The sequence below is a fragment of the Dendrobates tinctorius genome, unplaced genomic scaffold (genome assembly GCF_039654945.1).
Source record: "Dendrobates tinctorius isolate UK_male_01 unplaced genomic scaffold, ASM3965494v1 ptg000015l, whole genome shotgun sequence".
NCBI lineage: Eukaryota > Metazoa > Chordata > Amphibia > Anura > Dendrobatidae > Dendrobates > Dendrobates tinctorius.
This window is the reverse complement of record NW_027361683.1, coordinates 18,317,501-18,322,283: the sequence shown is the minus strand read 5'-3', so window position 1 is coordinate 18,322,283 and position 4,783 is coordinate 18,317,501. Positions and strand designations below refer to the sequence as shown.

Below are 4,783 nucleotides of genomic sequence, written 5' to 3'. Positions count from 1 at the left end.
CAATCAAAGAACTGGCAGCTTAGCAAGTCCATCACAGAGTTGGACAGCCAAGCTGTCAATCAAGGCACTGACGCTACAGCAAGACACAGTCTCCATCGGACAGCATAGTAATGGCTCATTAAGAGGAGGAATTGTGACAAGCGTATTATGTGTAGTAAAAATCAGACAGCATACTGACTAATGTAATTCAATAGGGCTGTTCAGATGATAGTTTTTTCTCATGGGCCAAGTGTCTGTGTAAAAAAAAATTGCAGCATAAGCTCATCCCAATCTTCTGCTGGATGAGAATTGTCTATATAAGGATCATCCATGTGTCAAGCTATTTTTATTGATACATTGCAATTATTAGCCTAAGAAACTTTATTTGATCATGTACATTTTAAACTGTTGATGTATAAAACCAGATTTTGGAAGGATGTCACATGGATATAGAAAACGGTCACCCGAATTCTCTGTATTAAACTCGGATGATGTTTCATACACTCGTTTGACCCTGGCCTAAATCATCCAAAACAATGAAGGACCCCAAAAGCGTTAGCTTGAAGAGGAACCTATGGCAAACTCTTCTGATGGTCTTTCCCATACATTCTTCAAAACAGCTTATGTAAACATCTCCACTGGGATTCAATTTCCATTTTCTAATTAGAAGTCCTGGGTAAATAAATGCTGCCAGCACATCATCAATACAGGTCACCAGCAGGTCTACAGAGTTCCCAGTTATCATGTCTGTCACAGTCCTTTGTTGAAACTTTTCTTTTAAAGCATTTTTGGTAATAGACAAAATGTAAGACAGTTTAAATTGAGTCCATGAACCTCTTACAAAACAATAAGAGTTTATTCTACATGAACCTCACCCTTGTATTCTCAACTCTCTGTGAGTAACATAACTATTATTGGTTGCTTTGGGTTACCGTTCACTCTGTTGCAGTAGACATGTAGAAGAGAGGACCGGGCTGCGGGTACTGACGGACCGCCGGATCCGGAACTGCTTGGGCCGAGCCTCCTGTTGCGAGAGGGAAGGAGATTGAGGACGGAGTGGACTCTTAACCTAAGAAAAGAGAGTGTGGTGAGTGAGAGAGGGTTAAAAGGGTTGCATGGGAAAGGATAGGGGCTTCCCGACAGAAAGCAGAGCCAGTGAGGACTGTTGCCAGACTGAGCGGAGAAATAGGCCGCAGAGCAGAGATCCCAGACAGGTGCGGTGGAGATTCTCAAGTACCGGCTCTCTTGCACAGCAACTGAATGGACAAGGGGATCAGTGGATGACCGTCCTCTGCCGCCAGAAGTGAGACCGTTTGTTAGGCAGGGAAGCCGGAAGACTCTGCACTGGCCTCAGCCGGCAGCCAATCAGCCATCGGACTCTGAAACAGAAAAAGGACAACTGAGTCACGATAAGTGAAACTGATATACAGACTGTTGATCTGAATTACAGTTACCCTGTTTAACCCTAAGCCCTTTAACGGCATTTCCCCTTGTTTTCTCCCTGCAAGATCATGCCTGTATTGATAAAGTGAATAAGTGTTAATCCCTGCTCTGTGCTTCTGTCACTGCATCTGAGTACTTTTGTTACAGATAGATCACCTGGGCACAATTTATTATAGTTCATTTTAGTCACCCTCCCTGGATTCACTGCTGAGTCTTCGCTGCTGCTCAAAGCATCTGATACTGATACTGACTGCAGCAATGAAGTCAGAATGACAATGCAGCAGCCAATCAGTCATTCTGCTCTTGTACATGGAATTCCTTGCTCAGAGTCACTGAGCTCACTGATTGGCTGCCGTGCTGTCATTGTGATGTCAACGCTGAAGCCTATATCGGAGTGATGAGTGGTAACAGTAGTAATGGTGGTGAAGATAATGAGATCTTAGTAGCACTGGCTCTGGTTTTCGTGGGCCCCAGGCGACAGAGTCTCAGTAGGCCTCTTTAATACATACATTCATGATGCACAGATATGGCAGAGAAATATAGGTATAGTACAATGTCAAAGATTTCACTTCTTACTTTACATGAGTGATAGCTATTGTAAATTCTACAATATCATGCAGGGGATTCATGTGATTGAGGGTCCACAGGTTTCAGGGTTTCTGTTCCTGTAGCATTTGAGGTAAACGGGGTATTGTTAACCTCTTCACGACCGCCCACAGTAGATAAACGTTGGCGCTTGCTGGGCTTTGTGCAGCGCCGACGTTTATCTACTGTCGGCGGTTTTGTGCCCCCCGGGACCCCCACATACCTTACAACGCGGGGATCCCGGTGCGCAATGCATGCTGGGACCCCCGACGTCATCGAGACCTGATTGGTTCAGGTCCCGATGACGTCAGCGTCACAGCAGCCAATGGGAGCGATCGCTGGGAAAGCTGCTTGTTTCCCGGCGATCTCCCTCATTGTAACGCGGCTTCTCCCTCTGATCTAACACTGACAGCTGATCAGAGGTGAAGCAGCGTTATTGTGTGACTAGATCGCTGCCTGGCACAGCTGATCGCTGCCTGGCACAGCTGTGCCAGGCAGCGATCTTGTCACACAGTAACGCTACTTCACCTCTGATCATCTGTCATTATGAGATCAGAGGAGAAGTCGCGTTATTATGTGCCAGGCAGCGATCTTGTCACATAGTAACGCTGCTTCTCCTCTGATCTCACACTGACAGATGATCAGAGGTGAAGTGGCGTTACTATGAGTCAGATCGCAGGGCAGCGATCTTGTGACAAAAAAAAAAAAAAAAGTAAAAAAAAAAAAAAATGCTAGGGCTAGGGTTAGGGTTAGGGTTAGAGTTAGGGCTAGGGCTAGGGTTAGGGTTAGGGCTAGGGCTAGGGTTAGGGCTAGGGCTAGGGTTAGGGCTAGGGCTGGGATTAAGGTTATGGGTGTGTTGGTGTTAGGTTTGTGGTTAGGGTTATGGTTAGGGCTGAGATTAGGGTTAGGGGTGTGTTGGGGTTAGGGTTGGAATTAGAATTGGGGGTTTCCACTGTTTAGGTACATCAGGGGCTCTGTAAATGCAATATGACGCCCGCAGACCATTCCATCAAAGTCTGCATTTCAGAACGTCACTACTTCCCTTCCGAGCCCCACCGTGTGCCCAAACAGTAGTTTTCTCCCACATATGGGGTACCAGCGTACTCAGGACAAATTGGACAACAACTCTTAGGGTCCAATTTCTCCCGTTACCCTTGTGAAAATAAAAATTGGGGGCTAAAAGATCATTTTTGTGGAAAAAAAATGATTTTTTTATTTTCACGCCTCTACATTATAAACTTTACTGAAACACTTGGGGGTTCAAAGTGCTCACCACACATCTATATAAGTTCCTTGGGGGTCTAGTTTGCAAAATGGGGTCACTTGTGGGGGGTTTCCACTGTTTAGGTACATCAGGGGCTCTGCAAACACGACATGACACCCACAGACCATTCCATCAAAGTCTGCATTTCAGAACGTCACTACTTCCCTTCCGAGCCCCACCGTGTGCCCAAACAGTAGTTTTCTCCAGCATATGGTGTACCAGCGTACTCAGGACAAATTGGACAACAACTCTTAGGGTCCAATTTCTCCTGTTACCCTTGTGAAAATAAAAATTGGGGGCTAAAAGATAATTTTTGTGGAAAAAAAAATGATTTTTTTATTTTCACGCCCCTACATTATAAACTTTACTGAAACACTTGGGGGTTCAAAGTGCTCACCACACATCTAGATAAGTTCCTTGGGGGGTCTAGTTTCCAAAATGGGGTCACTTGTGTGGGGTTTCCACTGTTTAGGTACATCAGGGGCTCTGCAAACGCGACATGACACCCACAGACCATTCCATCAAAGTCTGCATTTCAGAACGTCACTACTTCCCTTCCGAGCCCCACCGTGTGCCCAAACAGTAGTTTTCTCCAACATATGGCATACCAGCATACTCAGGACAAATTGGACAACAACTCTTAGGGTCCAATTTCTCCTGTTACCCTTGTGAAAATAAAAATTGGGGGCTAAAAGATCATTTTTGTGAAAAAAAAATGATTTTTTTATTTTTACGCCTCTACATTATAAACTTTACTGAAACACTTGGGGGTTTAAAGTGCTCACCACACATCTATATAAGTTCCTTGGGGGGTCTAGTTTCCAAAATGGGGTCACTTGTGGGGGGTTGCCACTGTTTAGGTACATCAGGGGCTCTGCAAACGCGACATGACACCCGCAGACCATTCTATCAAAGTCTGCATTTCAGAACGTCACTACTTCCCTTCCGAGCCCCACCGTGTGCCCAAACAGTAGTTTTCTCCAACATATGGCGTACCAGCATACTCAGGACAAATTGGACAACAACTCTTAGGGTCCAATTTCTCCTGTTACCCTTGTGAAAATAAAAATTGGGGGCTAAAAGATCATTTTTGTGGAAAAAAAATGATTTTTTTTTATTTTCACGGCTCTACATTATAAACTTTAGTGAAACACTTGGGGGTTCAAAGTGCTCACCACACATCTAGATAAGTCCCTTGGGGGGGTCTAATTTCCAAAATGGGGTCACTTGTGGGGGGTTTCCACTGTTTAGGTACATCAGGGGCTCTCCAAATGCGACATGGCATCCGATCTCAATTCCAGCCAATTCTGCATTGAAAAAGTCAAACGGCACTCCTTCCGTTCTGAGCTCTGCCATGTGCTCAAACAGTGGTTTAGCCCCACATACGGGGTATTGGCGTATTCGGAAGAAATTGCACAAAAAATTTAGTGGTTCATTTTCTCTTTTTACACTTGTGAAAATAAAAAAAAATGGTTTTGAAGTAAAATGTTTGTGAAAAAAAGTTAAATGTTT

At 44.6% G+C, this 4,783-nt stretch overlaps 1 long non-coding RNA gene across 3 annotated transcripts in view; it reads right to left on the bottom strand.

The window, feature by feature from the left end:
• Window positions 1-342: 342 nt before the first annotated feature.
• Window positions 343-4,783, bottom strand: part of LOC141075483 (uncharacterized) — a 101,754-nt gene continuing 97,313 nt past the window's right edge. For 2 of the 3 annotated variants that reach the window (XR_012227287.1, XR_012227288.1), the window contains exon 2: window positions 343-1,358. This is a non-coding gene — a long non-coding RNA (uncharacterized lncRNA). Of the gene's footprint in view, window positions 1,359-1,578; window positions 1,662-4,783 lie in introns of those variants that run through there. The other variant, XR_012227284.1, reaches the window with a different exon arrangement.